The sequence below is a fragment of the Rhinatrema bivittatum genome, chromosome 3 (genome assembly GCF_901001135.1).
Source record: "Rhinatrema bivittatum chromosome 3, aRhiBiv1.1, whole genome shotgun sequence".
In the NCBI taxonomy this organism is placed as follows: Eukaryota; Metazoa; Chordata; class Amphibia; order Gymnophiona; family Rhinatrematidae; genus Rhinatrema; species Rhinatrema bivittatum.
The window spans coordinates 502,995,551-503,019,499 of NC_042617.1; the positions used below are offsets into that span (position 1 = coordinate 502,995,551).

The 23,949-nt window shown below is 43.7% G+C and overlaps 1 protein-coding gene across 2 annotated transcripts in view; it reads right to left on the bottom strand.

Moving 5' to 3' along the window:
• Positions 1 to 23,949, bottom strand: part of LOC115088152 (L-threonine 3-dehydrogenase, mitochondrial-like) — a 55,092-nt gene that overhangs the window by 25,768 nt on the left and 5,375 nt on the right. The window contains exon 1 of one of the 2 annotated variants that reach the window (XM_029596146.1): positions 1,341 to 1,436. The exons of the other annotated variant lie outside the window; for it this stretch is intronic. The gene's annotated coding sequence lies outside the window, so the exon portion shown is untranslated. Of the gene's footprint in view, positions 1 to 1,340; positions 1,437 to 23,949 lie in introns of those variants that run through there. 2 annotated transcript variants of the gene reach the window in all.

Below are 23,949 nucleotides of genomic sequence, written 5' to 3' on the forward strand. Positions count from 1 at the left end.
GCAGCAGTCAGAGCCAGCAGCGCGCCCACTGACTCAGCAGCTTTCCAGAGCCAGAAATGCCTCGCAAAGCCACAGGAAAGGTGGATACTTGCCGTGCTGGCATCGGTGCCCTTCCGCAACCCAAGGATCGGCAAGAAAGAAAAGACCCAATACATAATTCAGACCTTGATTTGGGCGACTGCTTGATTACGTTTTGCATTCCTTAATCAAACTGTTCTGCAGCTATATAAAATTAGTTCGGCTGCCGTGCTTCCTAGTCATTTTACTCCTTTGAACAAAGCCAGCGTTAACTCTCGAAACTGCTTTAGAAATGCATTGATAGAATGTACAGAGAAAATGTAAAGGAAAGTAATAAAGTTTGCTCTCGTGACTTTTGGTATACAGAGACGTCTCGGTTATTATGGCACCCCTATGTTGACAAATGTAAACACTTCACGCTTAACTCTTTAAGGAATTCATTCTCTGCACACCAACAGTAAAATAATGCAATCTGATTCTGTTTAAAGAGAAATCACCGAAAAAACGTCTACCAGCATACACAAAACAACGAAATATGGACCTGGCCTGAAAAAACTAGCATGGGGAATGGATTATTTTAAAGTACAGACAACAAAACATTTCTTCTGTAGAAGGTGTAGAATAATCATGCAATGATTAGTTGCATAACAAATGCAAACACACACACACAAAATATCGTAATATTAAGACTGAGATAATATCGGCCGTAATGATTTCAACAGAACGAAGGGGAACAATTTCATAGAAACTTTCAAATAAAATACCAAAGGAATATTCAAAAAGAATATTTTCACTTAACAGCTCAAGTCATACAAAACATAAGAGAAAAATGACCGTAAAATAAAAGTTCACAAAAAAACAGAGGTACGCGTGCATCCGTTTTAACCTAGGACTAGAGAGAACAATGAGAGATCCACGATGTGCAAGAGTGAAAGAGTTAATTTTGGGTGTAAAAAAGTAAAGGTTCGGTAGACAGACACCCACGCTGGCATCATTTTGCCAGTACAAGCATGCAGACTTTTCACTTCGTTTCCCTACGATCCATCCTTTTGTTCCTTTCGTTGCCACCCCCGCCCCCAACCAAAAAAAGATCACCACCACACAATCTAATGCGTTCTCCCTTAATTGCACGACTATAATTATTTGCCAAGCGTTTCCTCTGTTTTCAAAATATCGCTGCTTTTTTTTTTTTTCTTCTTCCCTATCCGTCTCTGGCTTTGAGGGCTTTACTTCTGTGGAGTGGAAGGATTTCCCCAGGCCGAACGCATCCCGCGGTTTCAAGGGAAGGGCCGCCTCACTAACCCCATCAGAGTTTAACTTACAGGGAGGGGAGGTGGGGGGAAACGAGTGGCAGACCACAAGCGCTGTCCTCTTCGGGTTAAAGCTTGCTTGCGCAGCTGCCGATGTCGCAGCAGAGGGGAAAGCATGCTGCGGAGTGGGTATTTATAGGGCACTGCCTTCCAGCTACACCAATCACAGCTCCTCACTCGGTGGGAGTTGGCTCCCATGTCACCTTTGGGGGCGGTGGCCGGGGAGCGCCTCAGTCCGCCGCCTCGCACTAGCTCGTTATTTGCTCAAGCCGCCCTCCTTCTTTACTCGGGCGGAGGTTCACCGAGAAAGCCGTGACAGCCTGCGAGTTAAGCACAGGGGCAAGACGTGCATCCTGTGGCCAGGAGGCACTGTGTGAAACATGAAATTGGTACCTCCCCACCCGAACCTGGCGGCAGCTCTAGCTCAGGCTTTCCTCCTCCAGCGGTATATTTACCTCACCCCCCCCCCACCCCAACCCACACTCTGTTCCTCACTAGTATCCCCTCCCCCTGCATTCTTTCTTCTCCCCACCCACTCCCCCTTTCCTGCCCCCACAGCATCCTTTTTTTTTTTTCTCATCTCCTTCTCCCTGAAGGCTGATCCTTCACCTACCACCACCGCCGCCAAAACTTCTTTCCTCTCCTACTGCGCTCTTTCAGGCCAATACAGAACGTAGCCCCCCGTCTGGACGTGCATTTTCGACGAGGAAAACGCGTGTCCAACCCCCCAAAAACTAATATATATCTACAGTACCTGAATGTAAATCCACTTTGAAGTGCTGAAAAAAGTGCGTAAAGTGGAATATAAATCTAAATAAAAATAATAGCGCCCGCAACATGCAAATGCATGTTGATGAACCTATTAGTTATTCCTGTGCCATACAGAAAGTAAAATGTGCAGCCAAGACGCACATTTTACTCTCAGAAATTAACGCCTGCCCAAAGGCAGAAGTTAATTTCGGCCGGCACCAGGAAAGTGTACAGAAAAGCAGAAAAAACTGCTTTTCTGTACACCCTCCGACTTAATATCATAGCGATATTAAATTGGAGGCCCCAAAAATAAAATAAAAAATTGTAAAAAAAAAAATTCAGCCCGAGGCTCGCGGGTTGGAAGACGGACGCTCAATTTTGCCGGCGTCCATTTTCCAAACCCGTGGCTGTCAGCGGGTTCGACAACCGACGCCGGTAAAATTAAGTGTCGGCTGTCAAACCCGCTGACAGCCACCGCTTCTGCCAATAAGGAGGCGCTAGGGACGCACTAGTGTCCCTAGCGCCTCCTTATTACCACGGACCCTCATTTGAATACAAAATCGCGCGCCCAGAAGAGTGGCCTAAGCGTGAGTCGGGAGAGCGGGCGCTCGCCTTGGAGTGCCGGCTCTCCCGAGCATTTCACTGTATCAGCCCGTATGCTTGTAGACATTATATGGAAGGGTACGGAAGGGAGGGGGCACCCTTGAGCACTGTGCCCTGTGCAGCCACACAGACTGAACACCCCAAAAGCTGGTCCTGCCTGTCATTCATCCAGTCAGGAAACACGTTCCTGCAAATACCCTAGAAGAGCCACTCCAAGTCCTCAGTTTCTCTTCTAATCTAAGTTTTCTTGGGAACTCCTCCTCTGCCAATTTCAGTGGCCATGTCCACAAAACCCTTCAAAGACACGAGTGAAAATAAATAGTGCTCAAACTACAAGAGATCGCAGAAAGAGGAAGACAGGTGACTTCTGGAAAAGCACTCAGGAATGCAAAGATGCAAAGAGAAGAAAAATAGTAAACAAGGTAAAAAGAGGAGGGGACACTTTTTTTGTTGTTTTTGTTAAGATATCTTAGTGACAAGAGGAAGTGCAAAAGTGGAATTGTGAAACTCGGATGTCGGGGAGGAATATGAAGAGACTAATGAGTTAAAAAAAGGGGAATTGCTTAATCAATATTTCTGTTCTCTGTTCATTGAAGAAGGGTGAGGAGTGGGACCACATGAAACAAAATCAAAAGGGGTTGGAGGCAGGCTATGCTTTGGGGGCGGGAAACAGGGGTGAGTGTCCTAGGACCCACAGGACCATGGGCAGCCCCATCCCCAACATAATCATTTCCTGTCAGCCATCCTTGCAGCTGATTTACCCTCGGCCTGAAAGGAAGCAAGGTAAACCTCAAATGATTTTCAGAAAAGTGTGTTCGTGAGGAGCCAGCTAAATTTAAAAGTAGATAAAGCAATGGGGCTGGATGGGATACATCCAAGGGGATTGAGGGAACTTAAGAGATGTCCTGGCAGCTCCACTGGCTGAGCTTTTCGATGCTTCTTCAGCGTCAGAAGAAGTGCTGGAGGCCTAGAGAAAAAGCAGATGCGAGTCCTCTTCACAAAATGAAAAGAGGAGGCTGGGAACTATAGGCCAATTAGTTTGACTTCTGTGGTGAGCAAATTAGTAACATACATGTAACATAGCAACGACAGTATAAAAAAAAAGACCAAATGGTCCATCCAGTCTGCCCAGCAAGCTTATTATGGTAATAACTGCTGCTCTGTGCAGGATACCTCCATGTTCCTGTTAAGGGTAGTAAATGCCGCTCCATGCAAGTTGCACCCAAGGCTTATGTTAAGGGTGGTAATATTAACAATCAAAACCAAGCAACTATCACACCCATAACAAAATTACTTCTTGCAGCATTTTTACAGGGTGCGCAGCCTTTCTGATAATTCAGACAATGCTATTGCTTGAATGTGTTTTGCTTTTGGACTTGGCCATAGAAACAGTCCTGCGCTTGTCAGCTGAATCCAAATCCCCTCCCCCCTCCTCCTCCCAAACTCAAAGCGGAGAGCGATGCTGCAGTTGCATCAAAATCATGTAAGCGAATTGGTTAAGGGTGGTAATCCCCATGCCTTCTGTTAGGGGTAGTGGCAGCCGCTCCATGCTGGTTACCCCCATGCAACCTTTTTTATTTAAGCAACTTTAAAATATTATTAAAAGAAAACATTATGCATTGAAAAGAAAAGGAAGAGAGAATTACAACATAAACAACAAAATCAGGAAATACCAGTTACTCTTAAACTTCCAAAGTCCACAAGAGGAAATCCCTTCACACAATTTTAAGGAAAAAAAAAATCCCGAAGGAAAATTAAGGAAATAGCAGTAGTTATAAATGTAGATTTCAATTATTAGAGAACATTCAGTCAACCATAAGAGGGTTTGGTGAAGAAACAATTAAACCTTTGGGTTGCTGTGCTAGTTTGTCATACAAGAATTGAGACAATTGAGATGGCAAATAGAAAACAAACAAAATACCCTTGAGTTTACTAAACATTTACAGGGAAATTTTCGTAGGGAAAATGCACCAATTTGTAAAACTCTGGGTCTTATTAATAAGAACTACTGTTGTTTCTTCTGGATTTATCTGGAAACATCTGGGTATATCTTGACCTTTAACTGCAGAAAGGTATCAAGCCGAAGTTTAAAATAAAAGTCTTAATACCCAGTCTTGGTCTGGTTCCAGTACAAAAGAGGCCACCATAGTGGCAGCTTCTGCCAAAAGACTATCCGATGTTTCCAGTAACTCCGAGACATCCATATTAGATGGTGCTAATGGTTCCATTTCTTGCAAACCCATTTGTATTTGATTGCCCTTTTTGAAGAAGGACAAATGAAAAGATTTAGATTTAGGAGGTATCGATTGCTCTGTAACTTTAAGTGCATCCATAAGATAGCTCTTAAACATTTAGGGGTAGATCTTTAAAAAATACGCGATCGCGTACTTTTGTTCGCGCACCAGGCGCGAACAAAAGTACGCTGGATTTTATAAGATACGCGCGTAGCTGCGCGTATCTTATAAAATCCGGGGTCGGCGAGTGCAAGGGGGTGCACATTTGTGCAACCTGCGCGCGCTGCCTGTTCCTTCCGAGGCCGCTCCGATTTCTGAGCGGCCTTGGAGGGAACTTTCCTTCGCCCTCCCCCCACCTTCCCCTCCCTAACCCACCCTCCCCGGCCCTATCTAACCCCCCCCCTAACTTTGCGCGCGCCGGCCGGCAGCCCCGCTCCGTCCTCCGGTCCTGGGGGCTGGTCCAGAGGCCTCGACCACGCCCCCAGGCCCGCCCCCAAAATGCTGCGTCGTTTCGGGAACGCCCCGGACACGCCCCCTCCCGCCCCTTTTCGAAAGCCCCGGGACTTGCGCGCGTCCCGGGGCTTTACGCGCGCCGGCAGCCTATGCAAAATAGGCACGCCGGCCTTTTAAAATCCGCCCCATATCTTTTGCAGATAGGTGTGGTAATGTGTGAAAACTGATAAAAGCAAAGATGTTTTCACGAGAGATATTTCCAAATTTTCCACTTTCTTAATTAAAGAAAACCAATCTTTATAAAGTAGTCCCCGAGTCAATCTTATTATTTGAACTTCCAGTTTAATTTCCTCAGACTTCTGAGCCAAAGATTCAGTAACAACTTCCAAATCTGATGTTTTTTTTTCCCCATTTCCATTTAATTTTCTGTATTAATGGACTCAATGGCGAAGAAAAAGAAACCCCAAGATTTTCTATTGCTTCCCAAATAGTTTCTAAGGTTAAATGTTTTGGTCTTACAAAAAAAAAAAAAAACGGTCGAGAGGTGAACTGTTGGAGCTCAGCAGCTGAGGTAAAAATGCCATCAGATTTGTGCTGAAAGAGTCCCAGCGTCAATGATTCCATAGTTTTCTCCAGCTTCTATTACTCCATCTCCCCCAAAGGACACTGACCCTGTCATCCCTGTCAGCATATCCGGGTCCCTGGAGGCTGCCGGGTTGGCTGGAGGAGTTCTCAGTATCAAGGATAGAGAGATGGAAAGGTCCGGAGGTGAAAACAGCGCATCTCCTGCCTCATCCTCCAAGGCTGCACTCTCACAAATTCTCCTTGGACAACGTGGGCATCCATCGGGTCAGCAACGGGAGCATCTGCTGAGGCAGTAGGGCAAAGCCTCTCTTTAGCCCTCCACTTGCACCCTATGGGGTGGATTTGCAAAGGGTTACGCGCGTATATTACATGCGTAACCCCGAAAACCCACTCCTGTGCGCGCCGACCCTATTTTGCATAGGCTCAGCGACGCGCGCAAGCCCCAGGACGCGCGTATGTCCCGGGGCTTGAAAAAAGGGGCGGGGCATGGCCAGAGGCTTCTGAAGGCCTGCTAGGCTGGAGAATCGCGCGTCGGCACTTGGCTGGCAGGCGCAACTTAAATAATAAAGGTAGGGGGAGTTTAGGTAGGGCTGTGGGACAAAAGGAAAGTTCCCTCCGAGGCCGCTCCGGTGCGGCCTCGGAGGGAATGAGGAAAGCCATTGGGGCTCCCCTAGGGCTCGGCGCGTGCAAGGTGCATAAGTGTGCACCCCCTTGCGCACGCCGACCCCGGATTTTATAACATGTGCGCGGCTGCGCCATCTTTATTTCACCAGACACTATCACCCCAAAGTCCCTCTCCCAGTCCATACACATTAAATCGTTCACCCCTCTTCACACCCAGTTCTTTTGGATTACTGCATCCCAGATGCATGACTCTGTACTTCTTGGCATTGAATCCCAGCTGCCTAGTCTTCGACCACTCTTCAAGCTTTCCTAAATCACTTTTCATTCTCTCTACTCCTTCAAGCGTGTCCACTCTGTTGCAGAGATTAGTATGATCCACAAATAGACAAATTACCTTCTATCCCTTCTGCTATGTCACTCACAAAGATATTGAGCAGAACTGGTCCCAATACCGATCCCCGTGGCACTCCACTTAACACAGTTCTCGCTTCAGGGTAGGTACCATTTACCATTGCGTGCTGTCAGTCAACCAGTTTGTAGTCCACTCCACCACTTTGAAGCAGAATCCCAAGCTTTTCATTTTATTCCCGAGCCTCCTATGCAGGACCATATCAAAAGCTTTGCTGAGATCCAAGTAAATCATATCACGCGATCTTTCTTAATCCAGTTCTTTAGTTACCCAATAAAAAAAAAATCAGATTTGAAGAAAAAAAGCACTGAAAAAAAATATGCACACACACACATCTATCTATTGATATATTACACATAGAGTATCCCGGATTCCTGGCCTGGTGTCAAATTCTTTTGCTAACCAATCAGCTCTTTTGTCGAGACACCAGGGAGCCATGCTTGAAGCCAGTTTGTTTCTCTTCAAATTGCTGAAGGGAGCAAGCACGCAGGCACGTACACACAGAAACAAGAATCTTGTACCCAGACTCCCCACAGCAGACAGAAATGTACAAAGACACAGATAAACCCCACCCAGATACATACACTTCATACCCAAACAGATCCTGAGAGAGACAAAAGACAGGCCACACACCACAAATTGTAAGATATGGATCAGTTTTCAGAAAACTGGGAGTTGCCAGTCAAAATTGGTAGGAGCTGGGAAAAATTCCAGCCCAACATTTATTTTTTTTTAAACCATTTTTTTCCACTATCTTCCTTTTTATGTTTTTCTTAATTTGCTCAAATGTTTGTTTTGCCAGGTTTTGTTTATTTAGCTTTTTCCCCCATTAGTCTCCCTCCCTAGCTGCCCTTCCTTATGATATCTCCCCCCCCCCCCCCCCCCCCCCCCTCTCTGCCCATTTCCCTCCCCCTACTCTCACTGCATCTTTTTCTCCAGGCAGAAAGCAGGCGAGATAGCGGCAGCAGGAACACTGCCAGATCTGGGCTCAGAGGATGACAGCTCTTCCTGGGTTGTGGAATTGCCACTGCAGCTCCTCCCATGTTCTGGCCCTCCACAGTGGAAGTGGCTTTTCTCCCCGAGACTACTGAAAGACATGCATCGATAAGCCATGGTATGATTACAGTGACGTCACTATGCTTGCAGAGCCTCCGCTGTACCAAGACTGGAAAATGCAGTCATTTTCTTCTTCCTTGATCAGCCAATCAGTCCACATCCCCTCTACTTCAGGATCGTTCACATCCCCCTCCTTTGCGCAACCTTGACCTAGTTTACTCTTTTAAATCAAAACATTTGCAGAATACCAATTTACCCAAAAATCTCCCCTCCCCCCCACCCCCCAAGCTTCAAGTCACAAAATGTTCCCAGCAAAGTAATACTTATAAATCCTCTTCAATTACTAGGGGGGTGCTTTTGTTTATAAACGACATAGGAAATGTGAAACGACATTGGCTATGTTATTTCATAACATTTTGTCACAAAATTGTGGGTTTTTTATTTTTTGCTTTAGTGCATATTACTGAAACTTGAACAGTGCACATTAAAGGGAAATAGTGCACACTAAAACAAAAAAAAATGGAAAAACCTCTCACAAATCAAAAAATAAAATCAAACCCACAAAAAACAGGAACTGAATGAAATGAATCATACCCAAAAAGATAAAATTATCAATGCACATCTCTATCAATCAATCTCCAGCGAAATCACCTTGCTCTGATTACACAGTATTTTATGTTTTTTCTCTTGTGGCACAGTATATATAACCTGTGCTCCAATAGTTCATTAGATCTACAGTGTGGGGTAGATTTTATAAAAGTACGCCCATGCGTACATTTGTTCGTGCACCAGGCGCAAACAAAAGTACGACAGATTTCAATAGATACGCGCGTAGCCGCACATATCTGTTAAAATCCGGGGTCAGTGCGCGCAAGGCTGCACAAAAGCGGCAGCCTGCGCACGCCGAGCCGCGCAGCCTGCCTCCGTTCCCTCCACCCTCCCTTCCCCTACCTAACCCACCCCCATCTAAACCCTCCCTACCTTTGTTGCACAAGTTACGCCTACCTGAGGCAGGCGTAACTTGCGCGCGCCGGGCCGGCCGCTGGCGCACCATGGTCCAGTCCGGGGACTGGTCCGGAGGGTCGCGGCCACGCCCCCGGAATACCCCCGATGATGCGCTGACCGCGACACGCCCCCTCCAGGAAAGCTCCAGGACTTGCGCACGCCGGCAGCCTATGCAAGATAGGCTCGGCGCGCGCGGGGGGGTTACGCGCGTAACCCTTTGAAGATCTACCCCAGTGGTTGTTCTGAACTTCCTGAGTGGGTATAACATGTTTTACATTTCCTTATTCAGAGTGTTTCTTCCTTTCTATTCGTCCCAAGACATTCTGGGATAGTTTGTTCCTCAGGAGAGATTTCTGCAGTTTGAAAAAGGCTCTCGGCTAAGCTAGCAGCATCTTCTGCTTTCTCTGTCACAAACCCTGAGGAAAAGCGTTGTTTCTTACCTGTTTCCTTACAAGTTCAACTAAAGCATCCAGAGAAACTCATTACAGGTGTTACAATGCCAAAGAATCTGTGCAGTTACTCTTGACTCCAGTGAGTGCCACGTTTATTCAGTGTTCTAATAAATGTTTTCAGTTGAGAAAGTAGTCTATCTGGTTATCCGGCTGTCTAGCAGCACAAGGGAAAAATGAGGTGTTGCAAGGACAACACACACCTTCTGCTCTCAATCCCTTTTGATGAGTCATTCTGTAATTAGTTTGCCAGTGACCCTTTCAGCCATTGTCCTTTTCTAAAAATAGCTTGTGAATACCTATTCAGATCAATATCACATTTCTCACATCGTTTTTAAAATTTCTATCAAGTTTCAAACTGCATGCATCAAATCAAACTTGAACAAAGGAAAAAAACGAACAAGGACTATAAATACAAAAGAGAAAAATTACAATATTTCAAATAAAACAAACAAGCACCTCAGCAAGCCAAATAGTCCACCATAAAAGAAGATCCAACTACAAATCATCACAGAGGGATAGGCATTACAAGAAAATAAAAGGAAATTAACATAAGCCAGCCTACCAACATAACTGTGTGTGATACAGACACACCAAGGCCCTATCCAGTTCCCACACTCCCAACACCCTCTAATCTTTTAGCATCAAGGCAAAGCGGAGAGAGGATGTCTAAGAGATGTAAGATGCCCACTGCCACCTGATGAAACATTTACAGGGTTACTGGAGAATGAAATATGCCTCAAGAGATAAAAACTCTTGGAGCATTTCCAAAACCTTTTTCCTTCACTCCTGTGGTTTGGTTTTTTTTAATCTGGAAAAAGCAAGTTTGCTCATGGTAAACAGTGTTTTCTGTACATAGCAGGATGGATTAGCCATGCTGCGTGGATGATGTCATCAGGAAGGCACTAGGCGGAGTTGTTTCTCAAAGCTTAAGGCTTTTTGCCCTATTGGGCATGCATGGTAGTTCCAGTGCAAACAAGCCTTCTAGAAGTCTCCTCAGTTTATAACAAACCAAAAAGTTACCCAGAATGTGCAGAGATGCTGTCCAGGGAGGAAGGGTGGGAATGCATACCTAATGAGAAAAATTAGCAAGTACTGCATCTGCTGTATGCAAAATCTATCTCATGCATATTCATTGTGGATATCCTGAAACCCCCTGTTTGTGGAACTCGAGGACTGGAGTTCGCCATCAGTGGCTTAGGCAGCAGTGCGGTGTGAATATGTGGGTGGATGACCACGGAGCTGCTTTGCAGATGTCATAAATGGGCACATTTTCCAGATGCGCTAGGGAAGCTGCTGTCACTCCGACTAGGTGTGCTTTCACAGGGTGTAACAAAGTAAGGGATTTTGTTGCATAACAATGTGGTATGAGGGATGTAATCCAGCTGGAGAGAATTCTTTTTGCAGCTGGCATTCCCAATCTGTTTGGGTCATAAGACACAAAAAGTTGAGGATTGTCTATGTTTTTGTGTTTGCCGTTTGTAATAGGCCAAGGCCCTCTTGCAGTCCAGCGAATGCAATTTCTTTTCTTGCTCATGTTTATGCGGTTTTGGAAAAAATATGGGGAGAGTAACTGACTGATTTATATGAAAAGCAGAGACCACCTTTGTAAGGAACTGGGGAACCTTTTGGGGAAGGGGGGACTCTTTTCTGAAGGGATGGGTGTAGCCCATGGGTGGACCCAGGCTGCTGGCGCCAACCTTTAAAAAGGAGATAGAGCAGCTTTTAAATTAAATCAAAGGGGAAAGCCGACAGTCGCTCAGCAGCGCATGGTTCAGCGGGAGGTATCTTCAAAGGATTCCTTCGAAACATTAAAGTTAGAGCATCCTAAAAAAGAGGTACCAATAATAAGAAAGGTAGTCCAAGTGCCTATAATTAAAAACTCACCTGAGCTAAAAGATTCCAATTTATCCCCGTCAACTGAAAAGCAGAATGTTAATACAAACAAAACACACACTTTGAAATGTTTGTATGCTAATGCCAGAAGTCTAAGAAGTGAAATGGGAGAATTAGAGTGTATAGCAGTGAATTATGACATAGACTTAATTGGCATCTCAGAGACATGGTGGAAAGAGTATAACGAATGGGATAGTGCTATACCAGGGTACAAATTATATCGCAATGACAGAGAGGAGCATCTTGGTGGCAGGGTGGGGCTTTATGTCTAGGAGGGCACAGAGGATAAAGATCATGCAAGAGACTAAATGCACAATCAAATTTTTATGGGTAGAAATCCCTTGGGTTTTGGGAAGAGAATACTGATAGGAGTATATTACTGTCCACCTGACCAAAATGGTGAGATGGACAGTGAAATTCTAATAGAAATTAGGGAAGCTAACCAAATTGGTAGTGCAGTAATAATGGGAGATTTCAATTACCCCAATATTGACTGAGTAAGTGAAATATCAGGACATGCTAGACAGATAAAATTCCTGGATGGAATAAATGACAATTTTATGAAGGAATTGGTTCAGGAGCAGACGAGAGGGAACAATTTTAGATCTAATTGTCAGTAGAGCACAGGATTTGGTGAGAGAGGTAATGGTGGTTGAGTCTCTTGGGAATAGTGATCATAATATAATCAAATTTTAATTAATGACAGGAAGAGGGACAGCAAGTAAATCCATGGTTCTAGTACTAAACTTTCAAAAGGGAAACTTTGATAAAATGAGAAATATAGTAAAAAAATGAAAGGGGCAGTTACAAAGGTTAAGAGTGTGCAACAGGCATGGACTTTTTTTTTTTTTTTTTTTAACATTTACAAGCGCAGGTCAAATGTATTCCACACATTAAGAAAGAATGAAGGAAGGTCAAATGACTGCAAAAAAGTGAAGTGAAGTGAAAGAAGCTATTTTAGCCAAAAGTTCTTCATTCAAAAATTGGAAGAAGGATCCATCAGAAGAAAATAGGATAAAGCATAAGCATTGGCAAGTTAAATGTAAGATATTGATAAGCAGGCAAAGAAAGCATTTGAAAGGAAGTTGGCTGAAGAGGCAAAACCTCATAATAAAAACTTTAAAAAATATATCCAAGCCTGTGAGGGAGTTGGGTGGACCATTAGATGATCGAGGCATTAAAGGGACACTTAGAGAAGATAAGGCATCATGGAAAGACTAAACAAATTATTTGCTTCAGTGTTTACTGAAGAGGATGTTGGGGAGATACTCATTCCGGAGGCGATTTTCAAGGGTGACTACTCAGATGAACTGAACCAAATCACGGAGAACCTAGAAGATGTGGTAGGCAAACTGAAGAATAGTAAATCACCTGGACCAGATGGCATACATCCCAGGGTTCTGAAAGAAACAAAAAATGAAATTTCAGACCTATTTCAATTAATTTGTAACCTATCATTAAAATCATCGTTTGTACCGGAAGACTAGAAGGTGGCCAATCTAACCCTGATATTTAAAAAGGGCTCTGGGGTGATCTGGGAAACTATAGACCAGTGAGCCTGACTTCAGTGCTGGGAAAAATCATGGAAACTGTTATAAAACATTTAGATAGACATGGTTTAATGAAACACAGCCAGCATGTATTGATCTAAGGGAAGTCTTCCCTCAAAAATCTCCTACATTTTTTTGAAGGGGTGAATAAACATGTGGACAAAGATGTGGTGTATTTGGATTTTCAAAAGGCGTTCGACAAAGTCTCTCATGAGAGGCTTCTAAGAAAACTAAATAGTCATGGGATATGAAGCGATGTCCTTTTGCAGATTGAAAACTGGTTAAAAGAGAGGAAACAGAGAGTAGGATTAAATGGTCTGCTTTCACAGTAGAAAAAGGTAAACAATGGAGTGTCTCAGGGATCTGTACTTGACCCAGTGTTTTTTTAATATATTAAAAAAGGTCTGGAAAGGGGTATGATGAGTGAGGTGATCAAATCTGCAGATGAAACAAAATTATACAGAGTAGTTAAATCTCAAACAGATTGTGATAAATTGCAGGAGGACCTTGTAAGACTGGAAAATTGGGCTTCCAAATGGCAGATGAAATTTAATGTGGACAAGTGCAAGGTGATGCAGCTTGGGACAAATAACCCTTGCTGTAGTTACACAATGTTAGCTTCTATCTTAGGAGTTACCACCCAGGAAAGAGATCTAGGCATCATAGTGGATAATACATTGAAACTGTCGGCTCAGTGTGCTATGGCAGTCAAAAAAGGAAACAGAATACTAGGAATTATTAGGATGGTGTTACGATTTGTAGATAGTGGATCCCAAATTAACTCCCAGTTTTACCTAGCCACAGTCGTTCCTGGGTTCTGCAGCAAGGCCAGTCGCCCAGTACTGCGTCACAGCAGTACAGCGCAGGCGAGATCCTGTTCCAATTCCGGTCAAAAGGCAGGCAGCAGACAGACAGATCCAGTAGGCACTCTGGGTCAGAAGGCAGGCGGCAGGCAGACAGGTCCAGTAGCAGTCCGGGTCAGAAGGCAGGCAGCAGGCAGACAGGTCCAGTAGCACTCCGGGTCAGAAGGCAGGCAGCAAGCAGGCAGGTCCAGTAGCACTCCGGGTCAGAAGGCAGGAAGTAGCAAACACGACTGAGCACCAGCACAGCAAGCCTGTAGCTGAGGCAATGCTGTGCTGGGCTAAGCTCTTTAAATAGTAGTTTTTCGCGCGCAAACGCGTTGATCTCCGGGAGGGCGTCTGTCGTCGGCTGGTGGGCGGAGCTTGCGCGCGAGTCACATCGGCCCGCGCTGCCGCCGGCAGTCTCTGCTGGTTGACGGTGAAGACCCTCCCTGCCCGAGGACGCCGCGAGGTGACAGATGGGAATGGAAAATAAAACAGAGGATGTCATAATGCCTCTGTATTGCTCCATGGTGCGACCACACCTTGAATACTGTGTGCAATTCTGTTCGCCACATCTCAAAAAAGATATAGTAGCATTGGAGAAAGTACAGAGAAGGGTGGCCAAAATGATAAGAGCTTGGAACAGCTGCCCATGAGGAAAGGCTAAAGAAATTAGAGCTGCTCAGTTTGGAGAAGAGATAACTGAAGAGGACATGATAGAAGTCTACAAAATCATGAAAGGTTAAATGTAAATCAGTTATTTACACTCTCAAATAATAGAAGGACTAGGGAGAACTCCATGAAGTTAGAAAGTAGCTCATTTAAAACAAATTGAAGAAAATTCTTTTTCACTCAGCACATAGTTAAGCTCTGGAATTCATTGCTAGGGGATGTGGTTACAGCAGTTAGTGTAAATGGGTTTAAAAAAGGTTTGGATAGTCCCTAGAAGAAAAATCTATAAACTGCTATACCCAAACATCTATTTAATATTTGGGTACTTGCCAGGTACTTGTGACTTGGATTGGCCACTGTTGGAAACACCACACTAAAATTCACCCGGTGTATAATTTTTATAAATATTTTTTACATATAGGTGACCCTCTATATACCAGCTTAGCACTGTTAATGATAACAATTCTGTATAACAAACAATTTTTTCTTTCTAAAAAAAATTTTCAGAGAGCAGGAGATGGTTTCATATATTTTATAACACCATCCAGGTGTCAATGTTTTTTCCTTTAATCATTAACACACCTTCCGCCTCCAATTATTTATTTTAAATTTTTATATTAAATGCTAAGCTGGGTTACAGAGCGTAAACCCTTTATTTTTAATCACTGTTTCTTTTCCATTGTTAAAAGACTTTTTACTGTGTCTAGCACTTTTTTTGAATTTTTATAAGCCGTCCCGGGACCAACTGCAAATTACTTAGCTTTTTAGCGAATGTCTTCTTTACTCCCGACTCGCGCAAGTTTCTGTCTTCCTCAGGGTATGTTCATTCCTTGATAAGTAATTTTCTTTGTAGAACTGATGTTCAATTTCTCCGGTGCTCAGTCGAGCCTCCGTTTCTCTCTACCATTCCCGGCGGCGTCTGTATTATTTCCGGTTTCCTGTTTGCTTTATAATCCCACCTCTTGGATACTGAGTCGACCTTTCAGCTGTTTCTAAATCAGAGAAAACCAATCCAATTGGAAACAGGCTACTGGGCTTGATGAACCGTTGTTTGACCCAGTATAGCATATCTTATGTTCTAAGAACTCTGAGTAGGTTTTGCAAGACCACTTTGTTATGGAAAAATTGCAGGTAAAGTGGGAAGTGCACAAGGGCTTGCAGTTTGCTTACTCTTCTTGCTGATGCAATTGCCACTATAAAAGACTAATTCCAAGTTAGAAACTTTAGTGTGGCATTATCCAGGGGTTTAAAGGGCGGTTCCATCAGTCCCTGCAATACTATGGTAACATCTCAAAGCATGGGAGGCTTTTGTAAAGAGGACTATAAGTGCAGAATTCACTTCATGAATTGAGAGGATGGAAAGATATGGAATTTCCCTCCTCTAGGACGTGATAAGCAGATATAGTGCTCAGGTGTACTCAAATGTAAGGTCCTGTGAGTTCTTTACTGGAAAGTTAGTGGAGGTAATTTAACAGTAGCTGAGATTTGCATGTGAATAGGTTTAATGAACATTCTTCACACCAACTGGTGTATTGTTTCCATCTGAAGGAATACTTTCGTTGAGTGGATGGTTTCCTTGCCGAGACTATGATGTCAATGTCTTCAACTTCGGATGATAGGTGGAAGTGTGCTAGGGTCGAGCACTCAATTTCCATGCTGTGAGATTGAGAGAAGGTTGCAAGGGATGGAGGAGTAATCTCCCTCCTGAGGGAGCAGGGAGGAATCCATTCCCAGACTTTGAGGGGACTCTTTTGAAAGTTGAATGAGATATATTGTCTGGGCCATGATGGGGCTATTAATATCATCCTGGCCCCATCTTGCTTCTGCATTGCTCTTGCTATTAGCAGGTCTGGAGAGAAAACATAGAAAAGCCTTGGGACCAAGAAATTTGGAAAGCATCCAGTGCTTCCCTGTACCGGCTTGGGTACAGAGAGCAAAAGCATGTTGTCTTCCTGTTCTGTTCGGTTGTGAATAGATCTATCCCAGTCCGGCCCCAGCAGTGAAACTGATTGTTTGTGAAGGTTTGAGAAAAAGCCCATTCATGAGGTTGGAAACCTCTGCTGAGTCTGTCCACTTCTGTGTTTGTGATTCCTGGAAGGTAGACAGCCTGGAGGGTGGCATTCTGGATTTTTGCCCAGTTCCAAATAGCTAAAGTCTCTTTGCAGAGGGTGCAAGACCCTGTTCTCCCTTGTTTGTTGAGCTAATACATTGCATCTTGGTTGTTGGTATGAATCATTATGTGCAGAGTATGGAGTATGTGCTGGAAAACTCTAAGGGCATGACATACCACTCTCACCTCTAGGAGATTTATTTGGCAATGTGATTCCTGGAGCGTCTATCATCCTTGCATTTTGAATTGTAAGAGATGCACACCCCAGTCCCGGGTGGAGGTGTCCATGGTCAGAATAATATAATGCAGTTGAAGGGGGAAGTCTTGCTTCCAATATGCTTGGGAGCAACCACCATTTGATATTGGTTTTCATTAAATTGGTTACGATTATTCTTGTTGACAAAGGCTGGAGGAACTGAATCCATTGCATTCTCAAGCCCCATTGGATTCGCCACGTGTAGACAGGTCAAGGGAACTATGTAAAATTGCCACTGCCGGGTGGCCCAGGAAGGTGAGAAAAAGGCGGGCAGGTGCTGAGGTTCAGAACTGGAGAAACCATGCCAGGTTCTGGAGTTTCTGGGCAGAAAGGCCATAGATAAGGTTGGGTCTATCTGGGCTCCTATGAACTGTATTGTTTGAGTTGGATGTAGTTTCAACATCTCGTAAATGATTACAAACCCCAAATCTTCTAGAAGTGAATGGTTAACACTATGTCTGAATGTAAAGTGTCTCTTGAGGGAGCTGTGATCAACCAATCATCTTAGTAAGGAAAAATCCGAATTCCTAACCTGCGTAAGTGTGCTACCACCACAACTAGACATTTCGTGAATACTCTTGGGGCTGATGAAAGGCAAAAAGGGAGTACCTTGTATTGACAATGCTTGTCCCCACTGTGAAACAGAGGTATCACCAAGAAGAGTGCATAGAGATATGTGCATAAGCATTCTTGAGGTCTAAGGAGCACATCCAGTCCTGTGGTTGGATAAACAGCAGAATAGTGCCTAGGGAGGTCATCTTGAATTTTTCTCAATAAAGGTGTTTGTTGAGATTCCTGAGATCCAGGATAAGTCGGAAGACCCCTGATTTCTTGGGAATGAGGAAGTATTTGGAATAACAGCCTGACTGTAATTGGCATGAGCTAGTTCTTGTATGGCGTTTTGCTTAAGGAGGGATTGTACCTCCTGTTGTAAAAGATCTTGTTGGGATTGACCTTTTAGAGAGGCGGAGAGGTGGGGGGTTTGAGGTTTGCTCTTGAATTTGAGGTGGTAACTCCATTATCAATAGAACCCACTGGTCTGATGTTATCTGAGGCCAAGATGTTGCATACAGCTGCATTCTGCCCCCAATTGGTGATGTCTGCTGTGTTGGAAGTGTTCTTAAGAACATAAGAACATGCCATACTGGGTCAGACCAAGGGTCCATCAAGCCCAGCATCCTGTCTCCAACAGTGGCCAACCCAGGCCATAAGAACCTGGCAAGTACCCAAAAACTAAGTCTATTCCATGTTACCGTTGCTAGTAATAGCAGTGGCTATTTTCTAAGTCAATTAATAGCAGGTAATGGACTTCTCCTCCAAGAACTTATCCAATCCCTTTTTAAACACAGCTATACTAACTCCACTAACCACATTCTCTGGCAACAAATTCCAGAGTTTAATTGTGCGTTGAGTAAAAAAGAACTTTCTCCGATTAGTTTTAAATGTGCCACATGCTAACTTCATGGAGTGCCCCCTAGTCTTTCTATTATCCAAGAGAGTAAATAACCGATTCACATCTACCTGTTCTAGACCTCTCATGATTTTAAACACCTCTATCATATCCCCCCCTCAGCCATCTCTTCTCCAAGCTGAAAAGTCCTAACCTCTTTAGTCTTTCCTCATAGAAGAGCTGTTCCATTCCCCTTATCAATTTGGTAGCCCTTCTCTGTACCTTCTCCATCGCAATTATATCTTTTTTGAGATGTGGCGACCAGAATTGTACACAGTATTCAAGGTGCGGTCTCACCATGGAGCGATACAGAGGCATTATGACATTTTCTGTTTTATTCACCATTCCCTTTCTAATAATTCCCAGCATTCTGTTTGCTTTTTTGACTGCCGCAGCACACTGAACAGACGATTTCAATGTGTTATCCACTATGACGCCTAGATCTCTTTCTTGGGTTGTAGCACCCAATATGGAACCCAACATTGTGTAACTATAGCATGGGTTATTTTTCAATCTGCTTGTGATTTAACTACTCTGAACAATTTTGTATCAACTGCAAATCTGATTATCTCACTCGTCGTATTTCTTTCTAGATCATTTATAAATATACTGAAAAGTAAGGGTCCCAAAACAGTTCCCTGAGGCACTCCACTGCCCACTCCCTTCCACTGAGAAAATTGTCCATTTAATCCTACTCTGTTTCCTGTCTTTTAGCCAGTTTGCAATCCACGAAAGGACATCGCCATCTATCCATGACTTTTTACTTTTCCTAGAAGCCTCTCATGAGGAACATTGTCAAACGCCTTCTGAAAATCCAAATATACTACATCTACTGGTTCACATTTATCCACATGTTTATTGACTCCTTCAAACCTTGTTGCAGCTTTGAAGTTGCTGCAGTGGTTGTTTCTGCTGACATCTATCACTTTGCTTTCTTTGTTGAGTAGATGATTGCTGAGGTATTAGTGACTAGTAGGGAGGCTGACAATAGCCTTGATAAGGCCAATAAGACCTCCATTGATAGAAGGATTTTCTAAATTGCAGATAGAAGCGGCATTAACTGGAAGACTGATCTCCCCCCCACCAAAAATGATTGTACCACTAGGTTTTGATCCTTTATCTGGGTGACGGTTTCTTAAAGCTTGTCACCAAAAAGATGTCACTTGAGCACAGAAGATCAACAAATTTTTTGTGGACATCCTCAAGTATTCCACTAGCTCAGAGTCACGTCATTCCGTATGCTATAATGGAGGCTTCTAATGTTTTTGTTGCCATATCAAAGCTCTCATAAATGACTCTTAAAAAGTGGCACAATCTCTCCTCCATGTCAAGAAGGGATTGTGGGACAATTGTCTCACCCTCTTCAGATCAAACAAAGGGTTTTAGCTGTCACAGGCATTCATATAGATACTGTACTATACAGAATTGATATTGCTGGATCTGGGTCAACAGCATTGAGCCCTAGAATTCTTTCTTGCTAAAATCATCCAGCAGCTTGAGGTTCTTTCCTGGGGGTGAATTTGAGTGGAGTCTGTTTTTTTTCACCCTGGCATGGCTGACTCCACCATCACAGAGTTATACAGAAGGTGCACCACCCTGTAACCTGGTGATTTTTGCAGGCAAAATTTCAAGTCTAGCTTCCTTGTCACTTTAGTACCTGAAGAGGGTGTTTCCCAGAATTTCATCAGAGATTTTTATAATACTGGGTGGGACAGGAAAGCTGTGATTTCGCTCGGAAGTTCCAGGAGCAACAGCAAACTAATCACTTCTGTGCGAGGATTTGGTTCCTTCCGAAGCAAACCCACTTTTTCAACAAAACATAAATACGTCAGGTCCTCTGGAGGAGAGGAGTGATCAGGCATTTCCTATGGTGGGTTGGAAGGACTACCCATAGAGTTAGAATAGGATTCCCCAGGGGAAGTCAGCATTGGACTCCCTGATCTCGGGGATGCTGGTGGTTCATAGTCCCAAGAGGGTGGTGATGGAAGAGGAAAATCTTCTTTAGGAGCCTTGGGTCAGTTGTTGGTAACAGGCCCCCCCCCCCCCCAATTCTGATGACATGGACTCCAGGGTTGAATAAGATATACTGGAGGGAAGGTAGGAGGTGTAGACCGTGGAAGTAATGATGTGAAGAAGTTGTGGACAGTGGCTGTAATTTGCTCCACTGCCTGTTGAGAATGTTGACTATGAGAGTAGAGAGTAGGGTTCTCTTGTTCTAAGCCCTACTGCTTTTCAAGTGCCATAAACGGAAGTGAGAGGCAAGAGAGAGAAATGTGCTCAGGAGTAGGGAATCTAAGATCTTGCTGCCATAAAGTGGAAGGGAGCAAGGGAACCTGAGTGCCTGGCAGAAGTTGAAGTGGTGCCGTAACAGGATGGTATATGGTCTTTGGAACTCTTGGTGGTGGAATTGCTGCCACCAGTATATCTAATGAAGTTTCCACAAGTGGGGTAGACTAGTCTTGTCATACCTTTTGTAAAGCCTCTGGAGATGTAGTGGTGAAAAATTCTCACAGGAGGAGCTTGATGTGGGAGGAGATTGGGTTTGATACTGAACTTCTTGTGGTAAAAGAATAGTCCCCATCCCCATGATGTCTTTTTCTCTTTAGAGGAGGGGCATCTGTGGTAGAAGAAGTGTGCTTGCCTGTCTTCTTATGGTGGGTGACTGGTGATTTTGCCGTGGTTAGTGCCCCATGAGTCAAAGGCAGTGGTTTTGATGTCCGATATCCCGTCTCCAGCACTTGATGCATCCGATGTGAAGCATTTTCGGCACCATGTCTGTTGCCTTCAGCGTTGTCTGTGCCACCCCCTGTGCACTGTATGTGACATCTTTGGCACCACATGTGCCATCTTCTGTGCCGGATGCACCATGCTTGGTTCTGAACGTATTATTGTCTGCTCTGTGTGCGTGGTCTTTGGCACTCGATGCAATGCATTAGGAGTACAGGGGCTGCCAGCATTTGTGCTTGGCTGCAACGCATACAGGCTGGCACTCCTGTGCAGGAGGGTGCCATAGTTGTCCTAGAGAGGATTGGGCCAAGCAAACGACTTCTCCTACCTCTTCAAGAGACAAAGATGAGGAGGCTGATAGTTGACCTGAGGTCTCTTCAGCTCAGAGCAGAGTTATTTTCTCCACATGCTGCCGACTGCACTTTGGGGGACATTCTCCCGTAGTTGTGTCAATTGGCCTGGTCGTGATCTGGGCCCAATAATAAATAACAATATATGTGGCCATCCGTGATGGATATATTTTATGGCCACAATTACAATATGTAAAGCCTGCAATCTTTCTCTGTGCCATAGTAGTACTGAAATGTGCTTTGTTGGGGTCACCGAAGCGAGAAAAAAGATGACTAGAAAACCGAGGAGGAATCAAGAGACAGATTCCACATCCGTGCGACGTGGAATTCTGGAATGCTCATTTGCATGAACTACTGCACTTGTCCAGTAGGGCAAAAAGTCTTAAGGTCTTAAGCTTTGAGAGACAGCTCTGCCTAGTGCTGCTCTGATCACATCACCAGGCAGCATGGCTAATTCAGTTTGCTTATGGATAGAAAATATCCAAATCTTACCTCTCAAGAACAGTCTTGCAATTAAGAAAATATAGGCGTAAAATAGAGTCCTTACAGTGATCAGAATGAAAGGACATCAATGTCGATGCCTTCCTGGTTACATCTTCTTCCACTCCTTATAACAAAGTAATCAGATCCAAGCTGCCCATAGACAGCCCATTATCCATCCAACAGCTCTTCTTTCAACTGCAAGACTCCTTTCCCTCCAAACAAATAATATACTTTACTAATAGAAGGAACTGCATTATCTGGCATCTTGAGAATTTTAATTAAATATTTCTTAAACATACAGCACATATTTTAGAAAAATTAAACATCAAATTCAAGTCTTATGTAGTTTTCCAAATTCTCAAGTTTTTTTTTAAATTTTTTTAAGTAACCAGTCTGTCTTGAACCAGCAACCAGCATAGACGGAACCGCTCCGACTTCTTTTCAAAGCAAAGGGCCCTTTCTTTTACGTCAAACACATGCTACAAATTAACCTAAATTTATTTATTTTTTTTTAATCACACACTGCAAATTAACCTAGCTTACTCTTTTAAATCAAACATACAGAACATCAATTTACCCCACAGTCTCTCCTTTTCCCCAAGGGGTCCATCATTGCATCACCTACCCTGTATCCTCTAGTCATCCAAAATATGAAAAAAGACAAGATGAATAAAACATTCTAAAACAAGATCACCCAAAGTCTCTTTATGCCTCAAAATAAATGTCATTAATTACAGAAGGGTGTCAGCAAGCTAGTAAGTTCTTGTGACCACAAATGACAACCGGTCTCCTCTATCATTCCCTCTTGAATAGTCTTGGTTTTATAAATTGTATAAATTAACTTAAAAATACACTCAAGTTCCAATTCCAACATTAGCCAATGTTTTGTTGCCACCACTTCATCAAGGGACTAATCTATAAAGTCACTTATCTGAACAATGGTGATTTCTCCTGGACTGGCATGTCTCACAGCCCTATCCATGTTTATTATGTGTATAAGTTGTTACTCGCTAAGTACTTTGGATTGTGCAGGATAAAAATAGCAAAAATTAAACAAATAAATAAATCCATCAATAGATGCAGGCAGCATTCATGCTTATTGTCTGGAAGAAACAACTCTAGCTGACACCTGCATTCCTGAAGCTGGTCCTCTGGCCAATTCCAAGTCTCATCTTTTATCCTCCTGTGCGAGAAAGGCCTAATGCACACATATTCTATTAATGGGTGTTGTCTTTTTCAGCATGACCTGGACCCCATGAGACACCTGCTTAGGGAGGTCAGAGCAGGAGACAGAAGTGAAGGGACAAGGGTGCCCTCGTAGCTCTCTTCCTCCTGATCTAAGACAGGAACATTGCCACCGGACCTTCAAAAAGAGACTCAAAACTTGGCTGTTCGGCCAAGCCTTTCATCTACGCACGGGTTCTTCTTAGTATGTTTTTACCTTCATACCAACAGCATAGCGCTTTGGTCAGCACCCCAGCCTTGCAGATGAGTCTCCTATTGTGTTCGTATCCCTCACCCTAAGTTATTTCGTTATGCCCTCAGATCTTCTGCCAGCTATTATCTGGCATCATGAAAGACCTCACTATTTAAATGTTGTTTTGATACCTGTTCCATTGCTCCAAGTTATTTATTCCTTGTTAAATGTAAAAGCACTCGTATATGCTAGTTATTGTTATATTGTAAACCGAAGTGATATGTAATTTCTTACATGAATATCGGTATATAAAAGTGTTAAATAAATAAATAAATAGTAGCTTACAGAGGACTTCCAGGTGTAGACCTGAGTCAATACAGTCTTCCCCCACCTGAAATTTTGATAATTAAAGTCAACAATCACAATCAGTTTCCTCATCCCCTCCCTAAAACGATCCTGTAAAAAGACAGGTCACTAACATTAAAAATCAGCACCAACCAGACTGGAAGAGCCAAGGGGGAAGTGCTGCACCTGCTGATTCGTACACAAATCCGCGATGTGCTGCCAGTTTCTTAGCATCAAGGGGCTCTCACCAGTTCTGTTTCATTTGGTGAGGCACTTCTTGTCACAAAATGATTTAACCCTCCACGACCTCTCTCCATATAACAGGGAGAGAAGAGGAAGATGGTGGGGGGACGAC